This window comes from Pteropus medius, unplaced genomic scaffold, assembly GCF_902729225.1.
Source record: "Pteropus medius unplaced genomic scaffold, Ma_sr-lr_union100, whole genome shotgun sequence".
Classification (NCBI taxonomy): Eukaryota; Metazoa; Chordata; class Mammalia; order Chiroptera; family Pteropodidae; genus Pteropus; species Pteropus medius.
Window position 1 is genome coordinate 590,022 of NW_024355327.1, and position 10,036 is coordinate 600,057.

The window sequence follows — 10,036 nt, forward strand, 5'->3', positions numbered from 1 at the left end:
TTAAGAGAAAAAAAAAACCCTGAACCGAGAAAAAAAACAGTCTTACTGTTTGCTAAATCAGGCCTCTAATAGGAAACAGCTCAAAAAGCCTTCCGTAATATTTATGAATAATTTCTCAATTTTATACCCAGATATTTCTACAAAGGAGATAATCCTGGCTGAACAAAAGAGAAGAGCCTTTTTTAGATTGAATAGTCTGGACAATTCAGTAGCAAAGTGAACGATTACCCATCTTTCAAGCGAAGCTTTTATGTAAGGCAACTTTATAACTTCATCTATTCCAAAGAGAAAAGCATTAAAGACCATAGGGAAAATAAAAGGCAAAAGAGAAATGTAGAAAAGTGTCCCATCCTTTACATTTCTATAGCCACTTGTTTCATAACTATACACAATGAGTTAACCCAGCATAAAGCCACAATATAACTTTTAAAAAGGCATTTCACTATTCCCTATGGTCGTCAGTCTACACAAATAATGTCATAACTGCCATTATTTTTTTTATCTTATATCGTTTTAGAATATACTCATCTCTTCCCTGTGTGTTCCTGTGTTTTACTGTGTAGCAAAAGGTAATAAGAGTCATCAATAACAGCCATCTTAACATGCTGCAGGAACTGTCAAGTAGCAGTGATTACGGAAAAAAAAAAAAGGTCTTTCTAATTTCCTTGTGACTCACAGAGTACTCTAAGTCAAGATTTCCAAAGTCCTACCTTTACAAAGAAACAAATACAGTTCTTTTTTTTCCCCTTGGGTAGATGAATCCTTGTGCGTTATTCCTGCCTGATGACACATCACAGCATGTTTCTCAAAGCTTGGTTCTTCAACGATCTGCACTTGCAAAGGAGGCACTTGCAAAAAAATGCAGATTCCTAGGCTCTATCCTGGACTGATGAAATCCTACTCTCAGAGCCGGGATGGGGTGGGAGCCAGGAATGTACAATTTTCTCAAGTTCTACAAGTGAATTGTTAGCACATTTAAAATCTAAACATTGCTTTATGGGAATGAAAATCCTGGTGATTGGAACAAGCTGTGGAATGTGAGTTAGAAAAAAATGCAGCCGTGATAGCAGATGTGTATTTTTAAAATCTTATTCCTTCCTTCATTCAATAATAGCAAAAATTTAAGACAGTCATTTTACCTGGTATCAAAGTTCTTGAAAACCTCTGCTCATAGCAGCAGGAGTGTGCACATATTTACATTTTGTACCCAGTTTCAAGGGGTTGATGAATCCTCTGAAATCCATTCATGGATAGGTACAATTGTGCTTTGTATCCCAGGAATCCTTCACCTGATGGGATTATTTTAAGGGGAAAAGGGAAATGGAAACACAAAGTAAATAAAGGAGAAACAGAGCATAGATATTCAGAATACTTTTACAGTTGAATATTTTGTACACTGGACAAAGGTATGTCCATGTATGTGGACAGAGTTGAAATACAGCTTGTGTACTGCTGGGTATGTCGTACGCTCTAGGGTGGGTTTTTGTCTCTGAAGAGACGGGGAGCCTTTCTCTAATTTACTCTGTATGTATAGATCTCATCAAACACATAAGCCTAACATATTGTCTTCATCCATGAGGCAGTCTAACTTCCTTAGTGTCCCTCTCAGTGGATCAAAAACTTCAAGAAGACCAAATAGAAAATGTTAGCCTTATTTATCTCAAATAGCATTATCTCAGATCACATCATAAAAGAGACAGTTTTTTTTTTTTTTCAAGTATTATTAAAATAAACTGCAACTGTGCAGGCTGGACCAAAGCCAGAGAGAAATCATTTATTTTTTAGAAGAGCCTGTATTTTTTTCCCTCCTTTAGGGGTAATAGTATTGGGCAGTCACACTTGGGTCTAAAAAAATTAGCAGCAACACTAGACTGGTGTCCAATATCATGAGACTTTTCCAGGTCTACTTCTTTTAAGCCATTCAGTCATTGCAGCTTCTGAGAATGACTTGTCATTGGGTCATCTAATGGACTGCTAGAGTTTAATTATACGTTGTTTTATGGTATCTGGCAACGTGATTCCCTTCCCTGACATAGTTTATAGAGCTTTTTAAAAATAAGGATCGTTTGACTGTGTGTTCTAATTTGCTAAAAAGCATTCATTCCTTTTGTTCTTATAGACCATGTTGCTGTAGTGAACTAGGATCTGGTGTTGCTATTTTGTAAAAATGTCCTCAAAAGCAAATGTCATTGAATATAAGGATATTTCTAAAGCAGTTAATGATATGGAAAAGGTAAAAGGAATGAGCACGTGAGGGCCATGTGTAGTGTTCTGGCCTTTATGTCTGAGATGAAACCATATTTGTCAGAAGAGAAGGAAGCAAGTTCTGCTTTCCTTAAAGAGCAAGGATGAAGTGCCCATGTTACTGTAGCACTATACATTTAATTAGACATCTCTCTTTAATTTACAGTTTCCTGAAAAGACTTGTGTTCTTCTGGCTGCCTGTGGCTTTATTTGGTTACCAATAATGGATACTAGTTGTGTTTCAGGAGACCCTCAGAAAGATGTGCATGGATAATAAATCCTGTGCCTTGCTCAACGTATTGATGGTTCTGTTGATGAGAGGTTGCACAAAGTCAATAGTTGATTCTGCTTTGTGGTGACATTTGCATTTAATAAAAAGTCATGTTTATCATAGCTGCCGTATAAACACAACTGGCACCTAGTATGTCATAGCTAAAAATGCTAAGTGGAGAATGTGTCTACGAAGAAAATATAGGTAAGGATGATTATAATTATATTTTTGTTTTAAAACCATTTAGACCTCAGGTCACAGAGATAGATTAATAATAATCCTTGGTTCATGACACATTGTCATCCTCAGGTTATGTATTAATCCCATTCTGATTTATTTATTTATTTCGTAATATAACAAATAGTCATAAATCTAAGAATGAAATATTACCAATAATTCACATTAAGCGTGTGCCCTTTTAATCCCATCTCTGCCTCCTCCGAAGAGGTAACTACTAATCTTATGTCCATCATTTCTTGTTCTTTTTTTTTTAGTTTAATTTTTATAGATATTAATGGCCATCAGTGGCCATTTAGTTTATTTCTTTTTCTTTTCCTTTCCCTTTTTCTTTTCTATGAATGTGCCACTGTGAAAGTTCTTACACTCATTTCCTGGTACATATATAAGAAAGTAAAACGTGGCTCTGCTGGCAACTGGAACATAAACAATGCTCAGAAAAAGACATAAACAAAGCCATTCTTTGTAACTCTGTAAATAACTAACTAAAATGACTAAACATTCCTCTCTTCTGACCATCACTGCCTGACTCTGAATGATCACTACTTCTAGGCCAGTTCTGGTCTGCTTTGATCCCCCAACTCCTAGAAAAAGCCCCTGATAATCCGCCCTTACAAAGATGCTCCAAAGGCTCCTTTGGGGTGTGTTTCTTCTTTGCTGTGGGAAGTTGAAACACTTAATTTGACTACCAGTGTGTTCTCGGCAGCCTTTTGCTGGTGGGCTTTGACACGTGTGCTCAAGTTTCTCTTGGCTACTGATATATACCTAGGAGTAAATTTGCTGGATGATGGATGTATGTGAATACCCAAACTTATAATTTTTAAAAAAATATTGCCAATTTCCATCCAAGTGTGTCCCATTACATTGTATTTTTATCCACCATGAAGAAAAAGTCTACCTGACTCATTTCTGTACACAAATTAAATGTACAAGATAGTTTGTGTATGTGTAGATGTATCTCTTCCAGCATATGGGGAGCTCATTTCTTTAAAGGAATATATGTTTATATTATTTGTTGTCATATGGCATTTCAATAGTGGAATGTGCTTAGCATAATTTCTTTTACATTTTAGCCTGTGGTACATTCATCTTAAAAAAATGTCAGCTGAAGTCAAATCTGTGTGGTTTTCTTACTCATAGTTTCCTGTCTACTTTTGAGAATGACCCAAAGTAGTGGTTTACAAACTATATTGGACATTTATGCAGCATTCCAAGAATCTTTATTTGAATAAAAAACTCCAGAGAATTGCGAGGTAGAAAAGAGGTCCTACAATGTGTTGCAAATAGATGTATTTATCACCAGAGTCAAGAGGGGAGCCCCCATGCAGACTTGTGCCTCTTCTCCTAGAAGATGGAGCATTGATCTTGCAAATTATTAAATGATGATAATGAAGTAGATATTAATATGAATGGATACATAGTAAGGATTACATAGTAGGTATGTGATATTTGGTAAATGAATGAGTGAAATGCAGGGGAAATCATGGAAACTGTACCTTTTAAGCTGAAACTACCTTCTAAACTGTACTTGGAGAGAAGGCATGAGATTCTCTTGGATCTTTTAAAAATTCATACCTTCAGTACTCATAGCTAGGGATACATGGTGAACCAAACAGATATAGTTCCTGCCTTCAGGGAGTTTAGATACTTGAGTGGGGAGATAGACCATAAATAAATAATTTCAACATTAGGTATGGACAGTTTTGATAAATGCTATGAAAGAGAATTTCAGGGTGCTATGAGAGTGGGCAACAGGAACCTCGCCTAGTTTGGCATCTCTCCAGGGTCAGAGATGTTTCCATGAAGAAGTGAGGTTTAAGTCGAATGGTAGTCACATGGGTGAGGGTTCTCAAGACACACCCAGGTTCAGTGATTTGCTAGGAGTACTCACAGCATGCAGGCATACTCACGGCTATGGTTTATTATAGCAGAAGGATGAAAAGCAAAATCAGTAAAGGTACATGGCACATTGGGGTGAAGTCCAGAGGGATCCTGGCACAAGGTTCTGAGAGTTGTCTCCCAGCAGAGTCACTCAAGGGCTGTAGTGATTGTGACAACACCTGTGAAATGTTGTCTAACAGAGAAGCTCATTAGAACTTCGATGACCAAGGTTTTTGTTGGGGACTGGTCACATAGGCACCCTCTGCCTAATACATACAAAAACTCCTGACTCCCAAAAGGAAAGCAGGTTTGGCATCAAACATATTGTTTATACAAACAGCTTAGGCAAGATGAGCCACTTTTATCAGTTCTGGGAATGGTGAGAACTCTCCTGAAATCCAAGTTTCCAGATGCCAGCCAAGAGTCAACTTTGCAAGCAAACCTTTCTAAGCATAGCAGCCCTAGGCCTGCTATGTTAACGTCTTTCTACACAACATAATATCTGAAGAAAGTAGGTATGAGATGACATGATGTCTTGGCCTTGCTTTTAAATATTTGACAAAGAAAAAAAGTGGGGAAGAAATGAAGCAAATGTGGGAAAATCTTGATCGTTGTTGGCCCTGAGTGGATGGATACTTGGAGGTTCAGTATTGTCGTCTCTTGCTGTGTTTGAGAATTTTCATAATAAAAAGTAAAACAAAACAAAACAAACAAAACTCCAAAACCAAACCATGGAAATAAAGAGAAGAAAGAAAGATAAGAGTTGATCAGGCATAAAGGGGGCTAGATTTTGCTTTAGTTCAATTTGGTTCAGGTTAATTAAAAAAATTTAATTTAGTAACTATTTTAGTATAATTCAATCAATTCAAGAAATATTTTATTTCAAGCCTAGTATTTGCCAGTGCTGTAGCTACCTCCTGTGAAAGGTACAAAGATCAGTAAGTAAGATACCTGATCTTTGTGTCTATGGGCACATCTATGAAATGGGTATGTTTATGCATCCCCACTTACGTGGGTGTTGCAAAGAATTGTTGGAAAGTGAGAGAAACCAGCTGCTGCAGGTTTCATTAGCAGCCTTGAATGCTGTAATAAATGCAGATTGCTACCACGGGGAGGCACATGATTCTCTCATTGCCTTAGAAGAATATTTAACAAGGCAGAACCTTCCTGAGGGAAGAGGAAATGATGACAGGGATATCGTCCTGTAGAATTGCCTTTGGCAGTGGCTCGGCAGGGGATGAGGACCTGTCACTGTCCTCCCTTTGAGGAGATCTGGATGTGGAAGGCAAGATGATGGGTGCTAGCTTTTATTTAAAAGGGAATAGATAAGCTATTGAATTGAAGCACATCAGAGGTAGCTTTATTTGAAAATGCTTTCAAAAGCTGTTTTGACAAGACTGGGAGGAGGCAATGGTATCATTAAATAAGCTGGCAACTTTTGTAACCAGCTTTTTGGTTTTCCACCTCAAGGGAGAGTCAATAAACTTTGATTCTCAACATTAACGTAATTATTTTGATTTTTCTGGCTCATTCTAGGTAAGGCTGCAGAGCTACAATATTAGATGGCCAAAAGCAATTCAGAAATCCTGTGTCCCCAAGGATACCAGCTGCCGTTCAGAAGTAGCAGGAGAGGGGGTGGAATAAATCATTTCTTCTGATCTTGTTAGTGTTGAGAGTATTACGGGAAGCAAATGCATTGCAGCAGTAATACTAGAAGGTTACGGCAGGCAGAAGGGAAAAATAACAAAATTTCTTGGCTTTTTAAGAGATTTACTTTAAATGTTATTTCCTTTATATATATATTTTAAAAATTTTGTATGAGGGTTTTTCCTCTTCCCTTCTGACTCTGAAAGTTCTTCCTTCTTTATTATCATGTTGTCTGTCATCTAGGGATTCTCCTGGATACTGCCCCTGGCAGCTGTAATAGACTTCTTAATGTCTATTGTTACTTGAGTCTGTGTTCGGTTCATTTAGCATAAATGGTCCTATCATTCTGAGAGGTTTCCTTGGGCCTAGTGAGAAATGGCTTTTGTGAAAAGCCAAGTGTGCTTGGCTAGATCGACCTGCCATGTGTGAGCCTGGTGATTTTTCCCCTCCCTAGAAAATACACTAGTTACTTTTTAAAATAACAGCTGATTTGAGGTTTTTAAGATGATAGGCACAAAAGAAATAGAGTGAAATTTCCTAATGACAGCAGAGTCAAAGAGTATATTCATTTCGAGAAGTTAAACTTACATCAGAGGACATGTGTGTAGTTGCAAAACTTGTCTCCTATTCAATAAATTTAAAAGATGATATATATGTATTCGATATGTATGTATTTACATAATTATTTATTTTAAATAACTTTCAAAGTTGCTAACAACAGTTTAAGGCTGGGCTCCTCTTGCTGTAAATTGCAAATAAACCTTGAGGCCTAAGCTGTGGGCATTGGCTGTAAGTCATCATCTTCATAATAATAGCAACAACTGGGCCTTGACTTTCGTTGTGCTGTGAACATTGTTTCCTGGAAGCAAACTTCAGCTTATAAGTTTTAGGCCTCTGTTAGTAGATGGCCAGGCACCAGCCAATATTCCTTACTTAAATACATCTTTCCCTGAGGGGATTTTCACTTTTATTTTTCTCAGTGACCTTTTCAATTTTAGACTCTGTCTACATCACCAGAATTATCTGTCATCTCAATTAAAGACAAAAAGCAAATGAAGCCAAGTAACTAGATGTTTGGAATTTTGAGGATAGGAGAACTTGGCAAATTTGACTTTTTCCAACTGGTTGTTCGTTATCATCAATTATTTGACTAGTCTTCCTCCATACCCTATTTTCTATCCTCTAAAAACTTTATCTCCTCCATGAAAATAAGCATAGATTTTCCACATTTTACTGGTTCTTACATATGCAATTTTACAATTGATATGTAAATTGTAAAATTTACATATTTAGTGTCATATTTTTTCATGTTGTCTGAAAAGCTATTGTTAAGTCAATGTTCTTCCAATTTATGGTATATCACATTCCAGGATGTATGTTATCTCTCAAATTCCTCTTCATCTTTGCTGCTGACACCTGAGTCTGGGCCACCATTGTCTCTTATTTAGACAATTGGTACAGCCGTCTAATTGCCCTAGCCACAGCTGTCTTACCTACTTCCAATTCATTTCCCACATTGATGCCATACTAATGTTAGAAAAAACACAAATAAGATTTTGTTGTTCCTCTGTTTAAAGTCCTTTAATGACCTTGCATTGCTTCTAAGATAAAGACCTGGATCATTACACTGGTGTACAGGACTTTGGATGATCAGGCCCTTTCTTCCCTTATCCATCTCATCTCAAACTCTTTTACCCTCCCTCAACTTCAATGCTATGGCTCAAAGCATCCCAAAATTCATTCATTCAGGAACCATATATTTACCATATTCTTTTCTTACTTGTACTAATATTTACTAAAAGAAAAAAAAATTACTTGCTTTTTCTTAAACTTTGCTTACTGTCTTTCTGCAAGTATTCAGCTCAGCTCAGTGTTTTTTGTTTGTTTTCTTTTTTTATAAGAGGAGCATTCTATATTAGAGGGTTTGGCCTTTCTTCCTGTCTCTCCTGATGTCTTCCCTTTCACTTAGCTAACACTTGCCCATCTTCTAAATTTCAGCTTAAACAACCGCCACTCCAGATTTGATTAGAATCGACTGTGTAATCCCATCAGATAAACTGCCTTTTAAAATAACTATTCTTATGTTCTCTTTATTTTCATAAAATGAAATTCATAGACAACATTACTTACCTCCTCACACATTTTAAAAAATGATCTAATGGTTTAACCATAATATAAAGGAAAAAGAAAAAAGATTTACAATAAATCAAGTACTTCAGTGTAAATGCCCAGGCACAAATACACTTGAAGACACAGTGAAATTAGTCAAGTGATATGAATAAAATTGGATTTAAGAGAAGATCAGAAGCCATTCTGTTGAAGGAGTACAGAAATGAAAGAGGAGAGGCATGGGTGAACACTAGAATAAAAAGTAACCTTAGGATAAATAACAACATATGTTGAGAAAAAGAGGGAAATAATCTTAGTTGAAGTAGAGCCAGCTAACATGCTAAGATAAAGTACACAGTTTTGAAGTAGAGAACATGTGTGCCATTCTTGGAAAGGAGTTGGACTTCTTTATAAGGGTAGTTGCACAATAATTCCCTATGTTATGACAAGGGACTGAGTGGTATTAAAGAATCACAAGAAAAATACCTCTAATCTTGAAATCCTCCTTCAGGTTGAGGCATATATTTGGTCTCTAGTTCTGAAAAAGCCCTTCAGTAGGCAACAGGGAATAGGGAATGGATTGGAAAAAGAAATAGTAATATAAAAAGTCATAAAGAAGTTGTGTGGGAGATCTCTAGGGACAGTTTTAGTGTAAGATTGAGAAATGAGGCAAATTTAAAATAAGTAAATTTTAATTAGTAATTTTAACAATATAGATTTCTTATCATGCTACAGAATTTTTAAAAGGCATATATTATGGCAATAAAATGAAATATTTAAAGACACTCTTCATGAATGCAATTTGGTGATATCCCTGAGTGTCATGTCTTATGGCCAATTTAATAACGTTTGCCGGGAAGCCTATTTCTCTCTTACATATTTGCATGTGACAGACCTGAATGCAGACTAATACAATTGTGTTTTATATTGGTAGACCAAGTATCATATGCCCCATTGCTCTCAGTGATGTGATTTTCTGAAATAATGAACTGGTAAAGCGTTGAACAAAACAAAGTACAATCTTCCTTTGGTTTATACTCATTTCATTCCTGAAAAATTCAAGGAAAATTAAAAATGTGCAAAAAATAGTTTTGGATTGATATGTAGAACAGATAATCGTAAATTCCATTCTTTCTTTCCTCTATTTTTACCTACATGAATGTCTGGTGGGAAATTTGAAAGTCGTGAGGGACACAGGATCATTTTTTAATAAACGGGCTTGCCCTGCACATTGTGAAACATCTAGCATACCCAGAGCTCTTCAAAAAATACTAGTTACTTTCTGCTCGCAATTCCAAAATGTCATCTTAGGGTACAATATTAATCCTAGTAAGAACTACCACGTAAAAGCCTTTCAAAGGGCTCTGTATTTTTCTTTTCACACTTAGCATACTTATGTGTGAATTGTTCCATGGCTCTATTTCTTGACAGATTGAAGATTCTATGAGTCCAGGAATGACTGGACTCATTTACCATTGTATTACGCATGTCTGGGGCAACGCCAAATATAGTGAAGACTTTCAAAAATTATTTATTGAATGAACAAAAGTACAGAGGCAGCATCTTAGATTCCATTTACTTAGTTATCTTGGTAAGTCCATTTGAAAAGGTTGAAGGTGACGGTTGACTAGGGTACGCAGTTTGCTA